Source organism: Podarcis muralis, chromosome 6, assembly GCF_964188315.1.
Source record: "Podarcis muralis chromosome 6, rPodMur119.hap1.1, whole genome shotgun sequence".
In the NCBI taxonomy this organism is placed as follows: Eukaryota; Metazoa; Chordata; class Lepidosauria; order Squamata; family Lacertidae; genus Podarcis; species Podarcis muralis.
The window spans coordinates 43,775,379-43,792,302 of NC_135660.1; the positions used below are offsets into that span (position 1 = coordinate 43,775,379).

General features: G+C 47.4%; 1 protein-coding gene across 8 annotated transcripts in view; it reads right to left on the minus strand.

The window, feature by feature from the left end:
- The window catches only part of LZTS2 (leucine zipper tumor suppressor 2), a 61,957-nt gene that overhangs the window by 29,613 nt on the left and 15,420 nt on the right, over window positions 1-16,924 (minus strand). Inside the window, exon 1 of one of the 8 annotated variants that reach the window (XM_077930171.1) lies at window positions 10,706-11,023. The exons of 6 other annotated variants lie outside the window; for them this stretch is intronic. The gene's annotated coding sequence lies outside the window, so the exon portion shown is untranslated. Of the gene's footprint in view, window positions 1-1,888; window positions 1,991-10,705; window positions 11,024-16,924 lie in introns of those variants that run through there. One more of the 8 variants, XM_028730454.2, reaches the window with a different exon arrangement.

A 16,924-nucleotide genomic window follows, 5' to 3' on the forward strand; every position in this document is an offset into this window, starting at 1 on the left:
ATTTCTCCAGCAAATGTAATTAACACACACAGTTGCCTCTTGAGAGTCCCCAGCTCACTCCCATGTGCCACCAACGACAGAAAAGGAGAGAACAGAACAAGAGAATTGATAGAATCAAAGAGCTGAAAGTGAGATGGCTTAGAGCAGCCTTCGTCAACGTGGTGCCCTCCAGATATTGCTGGACTATTGCTGAGCGGGTCAGACGAGGACTGTGGAAACCCAGGTCCAACTCCCCATCCAACTGCAAAGCTACAATTCTGGACTCGTCTCTCAGCCTAGCCTGCAGGGTTGTTGTGAGGATAAAACTGGAAGACAGACATATATTCATTCCTGAATTCCTTGAAGGCAGGGTATAAATGTACCTTATTATCACATTCTTGTCCTAGAGAGGATCTTTTATAGTTAATGCTTCTGATATTAGCCCACAGCACCCACTGTTATTCTACATGCGAACAAAAATCTCCAGGGCTTATCGCAGTCAGCCACCACAGCTAAATGAAGAAAGAGGAGCTGACAGAAACACACGTACAACAGGGAAAGCCAGAATTGTTTGGTCTGCCCAGTGCAACACACATGCTTCCAGCATAATATGCAACTGTGTGCATATAAACACATTCAAAGAGCCTTTTTAGCTGTTGCACATGCTCCTACGGGATGCTTGGGGAGCATGTCCCAGTATCAACATTGGATGGTTTCCTCATTGGCCTCCCCACACCTGTGCTGAAAATAGAAACCTACACTCACCCACCCTACAATTTCCACACACCATGCACACCCGCCTCTGGCACTGAGAGACTAACACTCTGTCCCTGACCCCACAGCCGACCGCTGAACTCCAGCTCCCATCAGCCCCAGCCACCATGGCCAATGGCAGGGAATGATGGGAGTTGTGGTCCTACTAAACATCTGGAGAGCCACGGGTTCACTCCCCCTGCCCTGCACAGTATCAGCCAGGCTATCCTGGCTGCTGGGGTCACTCTGGGGTTCCTTTGGGGCATCCACAGCCCTCTCCCTGGGGGCAGCTGGAGGACTAGCCCATATATTCAGAGCAAGCACCTGCAATGGACTCTCAACAGGCATAAACCCCAAGCCAACCCATCCAGGCAGGGGAGGGAGGCCTCTGGCACACAGCCTGGCCTCCATCAACCCTGGTTCCTGGCGCAGATTCAGAGCACCGGGGATGTGGAGGAGGCGGCGGCCACGGCCAAACTTTCCCCATGAATGAAAGGAGGGAGAGGGAGAAGCCCACTAGGCCAGACCAACAAGCTCATTGGCTGGCAAGAGGCTGCCCCGTGACGAAGAGGGAGAAAGGGGCACCTTCACGCGCGCCACAAGCCCGGCAGCGCAGACTCCCGCTTCTCCGTTGCCCTTTCATGGAGAAAGTAACGCGAAGGAACAACATTACGCGCTCAGAAACCGACTCGCCGCCGGGACAAGAGGCAGCGGCGCCTCTCCTTTCCCACGGCGGGAGACGCAAGTCGACGGATGGCGAAGGGAGAATGTGATTCCAGCAGGCAGATGGAGGGGGAAGCGGGGGGCGCATAAACAGCAACATCGCCGGCCTGCTTCCGACTCCACGCAACAACAAAGATCGCCGCGGCGGGACCACGCAGCCAACTCAGCCCCCTTCAGGAAGGGAGGTGGACGGGGCGACCCGTCGCTGGAGAAAGGCATCCCGAAAGAGGCTCCCAAGCAAGCCCCCTCGGTCGCCAACTGTAACTCAGCGCCCAAGACTCTTAGCGAACAAATCGGCTGGTCTTTTTTTTTTTGGCGGGGGGGGGGACTCTCTCCTTCTGATCTTTCTGGGCCCCGAAGCGAATTCCCGCCCGTCTTCCCCCACCCACCGGAAAGTGGACCGCGACCTCCCGCTGCCCGCCTTGCCCCGCACCTGGCCTGGCCGCCTCCATGGTGCCGGTCCGCCGCTGGGCCGCTACGGGGCACAGTTCCCCCGGCCGGCTCGCAGCGCCGCCGCGTCTCGACAAGTTTGAACAGGCTCCTCCCCTCGGCTAACCGGGACTCTCGTGTCTCGGATCCGCCCCCTACCCTCTTTCTCCGCCCAGCCCCACTTTCCTCCTCCCTTTCCCCCACCCCCACCGACTCGGCCGGGCCTGAAACACACGCGCGAAACGGCGAGCGGGCGCACCAGCTCCGCCGGAGCACTCCGTAGGCGCGCTAGGAGCGCCTCGCCACCCAGAGGCCCATTTCAGAGTCGCCTGGTGGTGCGCCGCGCGACTGACTTTTTTGCATCCGCACATTGCCAACCGCAAGCGATGTAGAGTAGGAGCACGCGCGCACACAACTGCAACTGCTGTGTAACTTTAGCGCCTGCTGATGTGCTCGACTTTTGAATTATGGTGCTGGAGGAGACTCTTGAGAGTTCCACGGACTGCAAGATGATCAAACCTATCCATTCTTAAGGGAATCAGGCCTGAGTGCTCACTGGAAGCTGAGGCTCCAATACTTTGGCCACCTCATCAGAAGAGAAGACTCCCTGGAAAAGACCCTGATGTTGGGAAAGATGGAGGGCACAAGGAGAAGGGGACGACAGAGGACGAGATGGTTGGACAGTGTTCTCGAAGCTAGCAGCATGAGTTTGACCAAACTGCAGGAGGCAGTGGAAGACAGGAGTGCCTGGCGTGCTCTGGTCCATGGGGTCACAAAGAGTCAGAAACGACTAAACAATGTGCTCGATGCTGTACATGACAATGTACCTCCGAGACTTTAAACACCCTCCATCCGATTGCGAGGCACGGGGCTCTTTGCCCACTCACCAAACACTCTACATCCCCAAGGGGCACCTGTGTGTGATGAGGGGGGCCTCCAGTTAGCATGTGCAGCCCAGTTTGCCCCAATGTTTTCTGGATGCACACCTTTACCCAGCTGTGTAGGTGCAGGTTCAGTAGCTATGGACAGGCTTCAGCCTTATTCCACCCTGACCTAAGCTGAGCAACTGTGGTTGCATAACCGCCTTTTTCCACTTATCTCTGACTTCCCCTTGTTTATTTTTCAAAGGTGACTGGCTACAAAGGTGAGCAAGACTCCTGCATCTTCAATAGTTCTGTGGCTTGCAAGATTTTTGGTCCATGCAGCTTGTCATTCATGACTTGGGGCTGGGGGCTGGGGGGACTGCATATATCTGCCAAAAATCCATCTATTAAAGGTGCAATGAGGCTTGATCTCTTTTGTAAGTTGGTCATTCTCCGGAAGTTGAGAAAGAATCCCTTGGGAAGAGATTGGCTTCACACACACACACACCTCGCAATTCAACAATCTCTGTGGAAGTTCCACTATGTGCATGGAGCTCCTCCCCCTAAAGGGCTGCCCCCTTCATTTCACTGCAGTGGCATTGGAAGTTTCAAAGGATGTAAAGGCATCTCTCCCAGGAAGGGCAACGTAAGCTCATTGGCAGAGCATCAGCCTTGCATGAAGAAGGTCCCAGGTTTAATTCCTGGCATCTCCAGGTATGGCTGGGAATGCCCCCCATTTGAAACTCTGGAGAGCTGCTGCCAGTCACTGCAGATCACACTGAACCAGATAGGTCTGACTCTGTATAGAGCAAGCTTCCTGTGCTCCTGCAAACTAGTGTTCAGAGTAAACACTAAGCTCATGTCATCTTGCCTATGCAATCTTTCCCATCCACCCCTAAGCTGCTCCATGACCACTTCTACCCATCCCACGGCTGCACTAGGTCTCTCCATGCTGTCATTTAGTCCATATCTGCCAGGCATGTGTGTACCATTCCTGTCCCCAGCCCATGCCAGCCAGCCAGCAGTGCAGGCCAGGAAGTCAGTCACACACACGCACACTGCTGCCTGATCTCATTTTGTACAACCGCCATGGAGGAAGCTCCTTGCATTGGCTGCAGCAAGCAAGGACCCATGAATATGGCCGCATGCAAGACTCTGCCTGCTGCTGTGCTGTCACTTGCAACTGATCTGCCCACTGAGGAGATGGAGCCAAGACAGATGGCAAGCCGAGTACAGGTGCAGGCAGGCCTTTCCCCAGATGGTGATATTCCACCCCCAACCCAGATAGCTGTCCTCATCCTCAAGCCTGGCCAAATCCTTTTGAACACATCTCCCACTATTATTTAAGCCAGCCCCCCCCCCCTCAACCTGTGATCCCCAGAAATTGCTCCCTCTTTCAGCCACTAGAGGGCGCCATTGATTTATATAATCTTTCAGGGATATTGCTCCGATGGCTCACTGCCCCCTGCTCCAATAATGCGCTCATGCAGGATTTTTAACTTGCCTCAAACCTTAGCATTTCAAAACAAATAATAGTTCCTTAAAGCGCCATTCACTTGGGAAGTTCCCAGCTCTAATATTGTACCAGTTTCAACAGATGGCAGCCCTGGGAGCGCAAGCCTGCTCCACTTTTGCCTGCCTGGCCCCAGGGCACGTGGGGTGACAGGTCTTCCAATGCTCATTTTAGATATTTTATTTGCCATCATTCAATAAGCATATGGAGGTCATAGCTGTCAACTTTTCCCTTTTCTTGCGAGGAATCCTATTCGGAATAAGAGAATTTCCCTTAAAAAAAGGGAAACGTTGACAGCTATGATGGAGGTATATGCAAACTTTTAACTCAGCTTAGGTCTAAATCGGTTTATAAAATCACTACTTGTTTGTTGTTTACCCTGCCTTGAACCCCCTAAAGGAAAGTTATTCTGCAGGCAGAGGATTGGGCCCCTCTCTGGACCAAGAACAACAAAACTCTCCACTGACTATGGTCTCCCTTACTAATCCGCTCCTGGTGAGTTAGAATAGTCCAGTTGTATCTGATGTTGTTCTGGCAAAATAATAATAAAAGAAATTGCATATATATGTGTGTAAAATAAATGGTTATATATTTATATATTAGATAGATAGATGATAGATAGATAGATGATAGATAGATGATAGATGATAGATAGATAGATAGATAGATGATAGATAGATAGATAGTAGATAGATAGATGAGATAGATAGATAGATAGATAGATAGATAGATAGATAGATAGATAGATAGATGATAGATAGATAGATGATAGACAGATGATAGACAGATAGACAGATAGGACAGGCCCAAGGTAAGCTAAGCAGTGTGACACCTTCCTGAAGCTGTAAGGGACTGAGCAGATCAGACAAGATTTCACAACAGCAAATTGAGGGGAGATTCTTCACAGTGTATACTGTAATGCCTAGTTCAAACTCAGCAGTGGTGTGTGAGGAGGACAGACTGGTGGCAGCGCCCTTCCAGTGGCTGTGGTGGTGATGCAGGATGAGGTGAGGTGAGGCAGTGCTGAGGCTGCGAACACGCACTCCCATGACCTTGCTGCTGCTTGGCCCACCCCATTCCTGTTCTGGTGAGCTGCTTGCCACGCCGCTCACACCCCATAGTGGAGTAAACCTACGCCCTGACTGTACCACTTTGGCCTGTTCCCTCAAGGGAAGAGGACACAACTTCTGCACATGGAAAATGAACATGTCAGAGAGAAGGCTAGGCCAAAACCCTTGTCTGTGGCATTTAACTTTTTATGTGCAGGGATTTAATTTTATTTTGTAATTTGGGTGATTCCAGTCTGTCATCTCCCACATGCAGTTTAAAGCAGTGCAGCCCAGGCACAGGTTTGCGGTCCTTAAAGTCCTGCCTTTGAAGGGCTGTCTGGTCCAAATCCAGTTTAAGGATGAAGAACCATAAAGGAGGGAGAAGGCCTTTACATTGCCCGTTGATAGTTAGCACTGGGACAGCAGACTGAGTGGGCACATAGGCCACCTCATTGCACTTCACAGAATCCAGTCCAATCCCCAGCAATGGTCAGGTATTATGTGAGCTGTTGGGTCAGCACAACATCTGGAGGACCCCAGGTTAGCTTATCCTAGGTACTGAACTTCAGCAGATTCTGAATTAACAGCAATGGAGGGAATGACAGATAGCGGTGGGAGGAAGGAGTCCTCACAACACAGGGAGAAAAATAAACATGGAGGTACATAGGCAGAGTGGCAGAGCATAGATGGAAGTTCAGGAAGGTGCCTTATACCAAGCCAGATAATTGGTCCATCTTGCTAAGTATTATAGACACTGCCTGGCAGTGTATCTGAAGATCCAGGGATGGAACCTTTTTGCATGCAACATGTGCACTCTACCACTGAGTGGTACTGCCACTATGCAGTACCACTGGCAATACAGTTCAATGCAGTTATCATCGGCCCTGCTGTCACAATGCGATGCTGCATGAAAAACAAGCCAGATGCTACACAGAGCTCCATATGCTCCACACTGACTGGCAGGTGCTCTCCAAGGTCTTGGGGTCTTTTCTAGTCCCACCAGGAGATGCCAGGAACCAAACCTCAAACATCCTTGCATGCTCTATCTCTGAGCAACAGCTTTTTCTCGGAAAAAGGAAAAACTCTGATTTAGTGGGGACTCTGGTATGCAATCTCAAGGGCTATGGGATAGGATCGCTGGAAGATCAAGAGCCCTTTGGCCTTTGTTTGCTTCTGAGCCTCTACACGGCCTTCCAACAATGCTCTGGCACCACGAAGCATTTGCAGTGAGCCCCTGATGTTGCCACCCCCTCATCTGTTCAAGAATGCCAGGCGGCTTCAGGACTGGCTGGCAGAGTAGATATATCTGTGTCCTGCTTGCCGATCAGAGAAGACAGGCCTGCCCACATCTTCCTTGTCACGAGGCTGCTCCAGGCCTTGGTGTTTATTTGCTCTTTGGATTTCTGCTCCTTCAAACAGAAGTGCATCCCCAACCCCCTGGTGTGACTGTGGCAGCCATATGATTCGCCCAGCAGCTGTTCCTGGAAATTCACTGGAGAATCTTGCTATTTGGTAGATATTGGGGGGGGGGGGGGCGCGGCGGACGGACACATGGGAGGGGCTTCTCTTAAAGGCCTATGACACCAATAGTGGAGAAATGTTATTTGGTCGGCAGTGTTGTCTTTGGAACTAGGACAGATTCAAATCCCTACTTGCCCACAGGACCTTGGGCAGGTTTCAGCCCAGCCCATCTCATGCCACTGGTTGTGAGCAATGGTTAATTGTAAAGAACTGAAAACACCCCAAATATCAGATGGTTACAACTCTTTAAACCTGGTCTTTTCATATATCAGCCAAAAAAGTTGGACATAAAAAAAATATCAAAGTCTCATCCACTTGTGGACTACAGGAAATGTTTCTGATACATTATTTCCCTGTATCAGGAATTTTTTTATGTCTGATTTTTACTGTTTTTTATATTTGCTGTAAGCTGCCCAGAGTGGCTGGGGAAACCCAGCCAGATGGGCAGGGTATTATTATTATTATTATTATTATTATTATTATTATTATTATTATTATTTTCATCTTCTTATAACAGCCTAGCAAGGTAGGTAGTTTTTAGCACATGCCATTAACATTTACAGTACATCTGCTCTCCATCTGTACAAAGTTTAAAGTGATTTCAAGGAGACTGTTCTACAACAGGCCAGAAAGCAGCCACCTTAGGACACCCACAGGTGGTTTCTTATTTTTCTGTTGGGAACTATGGCACTAAGATATGGCCCGAGTGCATTCAGAGATATGGCTCATTTTCTGATGATGTCTCTCTGAAATGTTTCAAGTGCTCCTACTACATTATGTAGCTTTTGCTCCCAGACGGCCCAATCCTGTGTAAGTGTCCTCAGAAGTAAGTCCCACTTGGTTCAGTGGGACTTACTGCCTAGCTAGTATGCTCAGGATGCAATCATAAGAGTTACACAACTCAAGGGAAAGCGAACAATAGACTGCCCTTGATCTGACACTAGAGGGCAGTATGTTAGTTAAGCTGAAGTTTGCAGACGGCTACACATTTTTGCCTGTTTCTGACAGATGTTAACAATCTGTAGTCCTGCTTTCAGAGGTCTGCCCTGTATGAGTTTTCTTCCTGTCTTCACCAACCTAGTGCCTTTCAGAAGCTTTGGACTGCAGCTCTCATCAATCCCAGCCAGCAAGTCTTTGTAATGTAATCCAGGATGTCCTCTCTCCCTCCCAAATCCTCGCCTCCTTCAGCCGAAGAGAATTCACCAGGCTGGGCAAACACCAGATGGGGAGAACACTCCACCCATAGCACATCACACTCTCCAGCCCAAAGCCTCACATGACAGGATGGAATCCATCATGTGCCGCCAGTCATGTGCTTACAGAGCACATTAAAGCCTAGTAAATGTTTAACCCCTTCAAAATCTGGCACAGGCAACCTATCCAGCTGCGCAGGTTTGGCTGGTGAAACGATGACCAACTTTAGCAGCTCACCGGGGGGAGGGGGGCAGAATCATAGCAGGAAGGAGAGGAACAACATGCCTCTCAAATATTTCTGCTGTGCCACCCAAACAGAACAGTGTCACAAGAAAAATGTCAGAGCAATCACATTGGGTGAAGACCTCAAGGTGAGTCAACATTCAGGCACTTTCAGAACTAGCTTTCAAATTCCACACCTTTCTGTCAATAGTTTGAACAGAGATGAAATAAATCTTCCAGCTTGGAATAGGATTAAGCTTGACAAGCATTGCCAAGGGCTCATCCAGACTTCCGCTTGCCTCATTGCTCCCCCAACCCAGGAGAAAAACCCAATCTTTACCGCTGAATTGGACCAAACGTCAATTGGGTTTTCTGCAGATTGATGTTTGTGCCAATTCAGCGCTAAAGAGCAGGTTTTCCTGGGGAAAGTGGCAGGGGAAATGGAAAACTGCTCAGACCCATGATATCTAGGCATGGGACAAGTGGAAGTGTGTCCCAAGAGAAAGCTGGTATTTTGATAACTAAATTACTGAAAAGTGGACTATATTTATAACCAGCTGTTTCATACCAAGAGTTGCTCAGGTGTTCAAAGAAACGAAAGTGCAGTTTTGAAATCAGTGGTTAAGATCAGGCAAGTTTTGAAATCTTGATATTCCCTTTTCCTTTCTAAACAAAAGTATTCTATTTATTCTTAAGTAAGTATTATTACTTACTTACTTACTTACTTACTTACTTATCTATCAGTATTTATATACTGCTTCATCATCAAAACCTTTAGATAGCTCACACAAAATATAAACCAGTGTTTCTCAAACTTTGGCCCCCCAGGTGGTGTTGGACTACAACTCCCATCATTCCTAACTAGCAGGACCAGTGGTCAGGGATTATGGGAGATGTAGTTCAAAAATATCTGGGGAACCAAGGCTTAAAAAGGCTGCTTTAGAATTACAGAAATGGACCCTGAGCATCATCCAGTCCAACCCCCTGCGGTCCCATATGGGGATTGAACATGCAACGTTGGCCTTAACAGCACCATGCTCTAACCAACTGAGCTATCCAGGCATATTTAGGAAGAGCCATTTATAAGCAGTTACAGTCCTTGCACAGTCGCAAAGGGAAGTGGCCAGCCACCAGGGGCGGGGGCAGGCAATTTCACTCAGGCTTAAAAAGATGACATCCTTTGTTAAGAGAAGCTCTGCAAACTTTGGAGCTGAAGCTACAGCCCCTTCATTAAACAAATCTGGGCAAAGCAAACGAACAAAGCCAAGGCTGTTTTCCCAACTGGAAAACACGGGGGAGGCTTGGAATTAAGGAGCCTCTGCAGAGACTTGCTCAGAGCCCATGGGAGGCGAGAGGAGGCTTTGGGGCCAAGAATCTACCATGCACAAGGTGGATTCCCAGGCTGCCTCTCCCTGAGACCCAGGCTGTTCTTCTTCGCCCTTCCTTCTTTCCAAATTCCTTGCACTACACAATACAGAGAAGGACAAGGAAAGGAAAGGGGTTACGTGACAGTCCTTCAAGCTGCCATCTGTGGCATGAGGTGGGCTAGTCTCTCTGTCGTGGCACCGCCACTTGCTCGGCAGGACCAGAAGGGGGCAAGGCAGGGTGGTGGCAGGTGTGCCACCACTGCCAACACGCTGCTTCCACTGCCCTCGCCCCACCCTGCCGCGTCAAGTAGCAGTGCTACCCCAGGTCAGTGCAGGAGACACCCCACACACACCTCAGACACCACGATGGAGGACATCCCCTTCAATATCAGGCAAGACTGTTTTATGCCATGGATAGGACTCATGTTGCATTTTCCAGAGCAGAACTTAACAGGCCAGGAAGAAGGCCTGCAGGGCAGTGTGGAGTAGTGGTTAGAGTGCTGGGCTGGCAGGCCAATTACTGCAGAACAGGGGTCCTTGAAAGCTTAATTTGGGTGAGGAAAAAGAAGCCTTTTGTTGTCTATTAGGAAGAACATAGGAAGCTGATTTATACTGAGTGAGACCATTGATCTCTCTAGCTCAATATTGGCAGCAGCTTTCTGGGGTTTCAAGTGGGGTTGCTCTTAGCCTATCTGGAGGCTCCAGGGATTGAACCTGATACCTTCTACCTGCCAGGCAGATGCTCTCCCACAGAGCTACAGCCTTCCCCCCCAAATATCACTGCAAAAAGCCAAGTCAGCCTAGCTGCAGAGAAGTGCACAGGAACACTGGAAGCTGCCTTATACTGAGTCAAGCCATGGGTAAGTTTAACTCAGTATTGTCTACACTGATGGGCAGCATTTCACACAAGCCCTACCTGGAGATGCCAGGGATTGAACTTGGGACCTTCTGCATCCAAAGCAGGTCAACTGCCACTGAGATGTGGGCCTTGCCCCCATAGGAAATAGGAGCCAGAAACCCTTGCCAGTCTACTGCAAACCAGCCAATGGATTCCAATCTACCTTCAGCCCACCAGAACGCACAGAGTCCTACCAGTGCACTGTGTCACACGGAGAAGTGTGCATGCAGCCATAGTCCTCTGCTTCAACATCAGCAGGTCCTCCATGGAACTTGAGTCCCCACCATCACTGGGCTTTCTGAGGCCAGGTATCACCTGCAAGGAAAACTGGCAAAGCACCCTGAGCACCAACCACAGACCACATCTTAAGACATTGCTCAGTGGTCCTCCCTTTCACATGCACCAGTTTGGCTTGTTCTGTAGAGGCCTCTGCCTGCAACAGAAAGGCACCCATCTCTCTACTTCATCCATCTAAAACCCACTAAGGTTAACTGGGAATGATGATTGACACAGGTAGAGAGCAGCACCAACCACCACCACCCCCCGGCAGATCTGGAGCAGAGAAAGGGTCCACTATAAGACTCTCTGCCTCCAAGAAAGCGCATTCCTTTGCTTCGTGTTGTCAGCTGGGGATTTTCTTAAAGAAAACAGAGACGAGGAAGCAAGTCCTCTTGGCAGGCATCACATCACCAGATGGGGCGGGAGGAGGTGGAACATTTTTTATTTGTTTGCACAAATCCGGATCCAAGTTGTTGCAACTTTTGCCAGGCAGACAGGAAGGTTTAGAGTCCTAGACCGCAACATCTCTCAACTTAGCAAGCCCTAAACATCCAACACCAAAGGCTGCTCCTTAGGCCTACTGACATCCAGTGTAATTCTTCTGTTTCTCCCAGAGGGGAAATTCCTCCCCAAAGGGTGAGTCACTTTGCTCTCGTGTATAAACCTAACCCACTGCACTGGCTTGAGATGCAGGGAATTAAGGCACCCATTGAAAGCTCTGTCACAGACTTCCTGTAGAGCCATTGGCAAGTCTTAGTCTCTCTCTCTCTCTCTCTCTCTCTCTCTCATCAAGGGGCCTTTTGGACAAGATGTTTAGAAAGATACAGGTTGGGCAGATGAAGCAAGTGCTAACTCCAGAAGAGCAACAACCCAGCACTCCAAGATTCTAAAAACTTGTTTCTACCAGCCAGAAACTTCACAGCAACCTTTACTAACCAGCTTCAAAATATCACCTTTCTCTTTCTCTGGCCCACTTCAAAGGGTACAAACAGTTCCTTTCAGACTCAGCCAGCATCCTCCAGGGAGGTGTGTCTTGAGATACTTCCTACATGGATTTTTAGATTAAGACTAGCGTAATGACCATCAGACAGTATGAAACCACCTATGGCTACAGAAGAACCTTAGAAGAAGATGCAGTACTACTAAACCTAAGGCCAGCCCAAATGGAACAAGAAAGCAAGCAAGCTTTTGAGTGCTCCAGAATTCCTCAGGCAGGATGTCAAGCAAAGGAGATGGTGCGGGTGAAGGGAGAAAAATATGGTCTAATGGTAAAGCCATAAATCTGAATTGGTCTTAAAATAGAGCAGGGGAACAGCTAGGTGCTGTGCTGGTTTCGGGTCATACTTTGGGATTTTGGTATGAAGAAACACACATTGGCTGATTCCCCCTTTTTGGAAAAGTAAAATCCAGCAGATACCCAGATCTGTTTCTAGCAGGTTCCTTATGACAGAAAACACACATGACAAGTCTTACAATAGGAAAGCCAGAAATTAATTTTAGCTTTTCCCTTGGTAAACCATAACAGCGTGACTATTGAGTAATACTGTCATATTTGCTTTCCATGCATCTCCTAAAATTACTTCAGCATTACTAATTCCTCTTCTGTAACATCCAAACCCAGAGTTAGCTGAAGATGTAATTATTCCTGTTGCTCCGTTCCCCCCAAATGTGCAAACTAAGACACCCAGCCTGATCCAATGCATCCTTACTCAGAAGTAAGCCCCCATGAAATCAGTGACATTTGCCCCCTGGTAAAAGTGCAGAGGGCTGCAGCCTTAACAGTGTGATCCACAAAGTCAATGCAGTGTACACTCCTGCATGGAACTGCAGAGATACATTCTCAGGGCCTCCTCAGACCCAAGAATTTCTAGCCATACCCAGACTCTGTGTGCATGTGTATGTGTATCCGTGTACCTGTTAAATGAGGGAAACAGTTAATGAATCTGATGAAGTATCATTTAGTCCACAAAAGCGCATCATAAATGTGTTTGTCTTCTAAAGCTTAACAGCTCTCTCCATATTTTTTTTGATGCCACAAATTAACATGACTACAAATTGAAGTTTCGAGACGGGTTACTTGTTCACTGGCTAGGCATTGTTGGGACTCCTCTGACCAGTCACAATAACCCTCTGGGAAACAGTTTCCAAGGCTTGTGGCTCCCAGCCAGGAGCTCTTGAAAATGCTCCTGCAAGTCACTGGAAGCAACACAGCTGTAAAGTCGTCTCTCTTCTCCAGGTACAGCTGGAGGGTGTTGGAGCTGAGGAGGCTGTGCATGATGAGAAAATGCATGGTCTGCACCTTATAGTGTTGCAGACCTTTGCGAGGGTGCTGTGTCTGCCCCATAGTCCCTTGCAATGCATACAGAGGAGGAGGCTAGATTTATAAAGGACAACCAACCATTAATAATTGCAACTCAGAGGACACAACAGAACACCCTCCCTCAATCACAGAGCATTCAAAGAATGCTGTCGAGGAGATGCCGATCCACATCAGTGACAAAGACAACATTTCTGGTTAATTGATCAGAAATAATAATAGAAAAAGCACAATGCAAAGTAAGTTTGTGAGCTGGGCAGTGGAGGAATCCTTGGCCACACACTAAACATGTACTGTGGGGATAAACATGTGGTTAAAAGCATCAAGACGTAAGTAATCCTTCTTGAGATCTTGAGAATGCGCCCCAAAAATGGACCAGAGCAGCGGTTGGGGACCTGATGCCCCCTCCGGATATTGTTGGACTACAGCCCCCTAATCCCTGATCAATGGCCATATGGGTTGAGGCCGATGGGAGGCCACCGACAGGTAGAGGGACATACCTGGGCTAGAGCAAAGCGAGCTAAGGGGTGTGTGTGTATGTTAATGGCCACAAGAACCAAAATGAGGGAGTTTAACCCAGAATAAAAGAACACTGTAGCTGCAATCTTATGCACATTTTTCTGGGAGTTGGCCCTACTGAAAACAGTGGGATTTAGGGCTCATCCACACTAGTCCTGTGTTTGATTTCTAAGCACAGGTCTGCTAGATTTTTTGATTGATATGTGCTCCAATTAAGCAGTGAAGTGTGGGTTTTCCTTTGGAAAGAGGTGGGGCAAAAGAAAAACTTCTCAGACCCATGTCTAGAAATCACATGATAAACAGAATAATAATAATAATAATAATAATAATAATAATAATAATAATAATATTTTATCTATACCCCGCCCTCCCCAGCCAAGACCGGGCTCAGAAGCATGGACAAGCCCTTACTTCTAGGGTTGAGCAGTGTTTTGCGACAAGTCTTCCAGAACAATCTAAAGAGTGGGTGTGGTCAGTTCCTAGCTTTGCTTTAATAGTCAAGTATCTTATGGCCACAGAAAAGTCGGGACAGTATCGGTCATCATAGTCACCTAATCAAACCTCCTAGACTGGCATGGGATTTGCGAGCGACCACATCTGCCACATGATTATCTGCTCTGCTTTTGAGCGACCACAATCAGCTCAAATGACCAACGCCTGGTGGTCATTTCTAAAGAGGCGTGTTAGGCCTTAGGCCCATGGAAGCCACATCCTCCTGAAAACCTTCTTCATAATCCCACACTTGTGGTGGTGAGTTATGGCTACTTACAAGAGTAAGGAAAATGCACTTTCCACATCTTCAGAGGCACCAGCTTAATTACAAGTCTGCAGTTCCTCAGGCTGAGCCCCAATGAGCCTTGCCAAACAACCATTCCTAGGGCTAGAATGTTTCTGTAACATCTGACCCAAACCGAAAGTCTCGCCATTTGAACCCATTGCTTCTTGTGCCCCCCAGCCAGAAAACTAAAGGAAAACTGCTTGCTATCTGCTTTGTTGCTATCATTACAATATTCCAAGATTGTTAGCAAGCCATCCCTTGCTGCATGAGGGCTGCCCGGATGGATCAGCCTATGCCCATTCCGTGGGGAAGGATGGAAAGATCTGTCACTTTGGGTGCTCTCAGTTTTTCTAATCTTAAATACAGTTCTCCTTATTTTACATCAGTTTGAGATTTTTTATTTTTTTAACAAATCATGAAAATTCATCAGCACATAATGCAAATTTCTCCAGTAAACACGTTTTAATACACCGTTTTAACATTGTTCATTATTCTAAATAGCCAATCATTATCATTAATTCCTCCATTTTGGATACTTTAAATACATGCAAGTATAGGGGCTGTTTGTTTTTTCATTCATTTGTTCGTTCTCTCATTCATTCATTCATTCATTCCAGCCTTTCATGCCTGACAAAACACATCTGGGGCTACTGCGAATAACAACTTCACCTCCTGAAAAGCTGTTAGCCTGCAGAATAATGTAGACCAAAGAACACAGTCCCATGATTTTCATACCACCTAGTGGGAAGAAAGGAATGTCTCTAGGAAATAAGGCCTACCCATTGACCTCTAGTAGAAACCCAGCCAGATGGGTGGGGTATAAATATAATAATAATAATAATAATAATAATAATAATAATAATAATAATAATAATAATAGCAATAACAACAACAACAACAACAACAACAACAACAACAACAATAATAATAATACACTTTGGTGATGAACCTGTGTCTGGACTGGACCATTGTAGACTGGGTGGGGGAAGGCTTACTTTAATGTTTCTTCTACACACATACACCTTTAGCTAGAAAATAGGATGTCACAGAAAAGGTTTTAATCTAGCTTTCCCCCTGACATTATGGTTTTTATGTGTAGGGATATTTTTTTTAAAATGCAGGACCTTTCAGTCTCCCATACTAACAAGCTGGAGTTTCAAGACCTTCAGGAGAGGCCCTCTGGTCTGTTCCAGGAACTTGTGAAAGGGTAGTCTTTGCATTTTATTGCTGTTCTGTTTTATTATTATTATTGTATTATTGTCATTGGGTACCTTAAACACTATCTGGTAGGAAGGCAGGATTGAATTTTGCAAGCAAACAAATTAATCAATTTGCCTACCTTGCCCACCCCCAATCTTTGGCCCCCTGAAGTGGTACAGCCCAGACATTGGTTTACCATCTCCAAGACCACCTACCTTGAGAAAAGTCAAAGCATTCTGACAGTGAAGACTGTTTATTTTGCTGGAGACTATACAATATACAAAGGGATTTGACTGGAGATGACAGGAATTGACAGGAGAAGGAACTCATCCCAAGGTATGTTTAAAAGTGTGGTCTCCCTTCCTGCTTGACTCAAGATCAGGTGGAAACAGTGAGCAAAAAAAATAACCAGACATAATCTGTCTCTCCAACCCACAAGTGGGAGAGGCTGTGATGCAAATCCTCTCAAACTTGGTCTAAAATAAAACAGCCAGCCAATTCACAGGACCCCAAAACTGCCTGAAAACCTGGGTTTAATGTGCCAGGGGGCACATTAAAACTTCAAAGCACATTGAGCTCCTTGGAGGAAAAGGTGGGATATAAACAAATGGCATGACTGCTTAAACATGTGCCCATAAATACCCATGGAGAGGACTATCCTCTCCATGGAAAACCAAGCTAGTAAAGATAGTCACAAGGAAGCAAACGCTATTGACTCCTAGCTCCTTGCCTGGTACACTAACCATTAACTTGCCACTTGCATAGAGCTATGCAATTCTCTGCATAAAGTTTCTAGTTCTGTTTGAGGATTTAAAAAGTTAAGAGACATGAAAACCATGTTTGTTCTTGCAGCACGTGGGCCCTGATCATGCTCAGAAACAGATCTATTTGTTCTCCACTAAACTTCCCTGAAGTAAACCATCTCCAAATGACAGTTCCAAAGATCACCGCCCCTCACTGTGACACACGCCTACAGTCACCTTGCTGATCTTAAAGAATCAAAATGCTGGAGGAAAGGGACTTAAAGGTCATTTCATCCAAATCCTTTTCCATTCCATGCACTAGAAGGTCTAACACAGACCATACAGTGGTACCTTGGTTTACAACTATAATCCGTTCCAGAGGTCCGTTTGTAAACCAAAACAGGTTGTAACACAAGGCGTGCTTTAGCCAATGGGGCCTCCAAAAAAAATTTGTACAGTGGTACCTTGGGTTGCAAACGCTTCGGGTTACAAACTCCACTAACCCGGAAGTAGTACCTCAGGTTGAGAACTTTGCCCCAGGATGGGAACGGAAATTGCGTGCCGGCAGTGTGGCAAC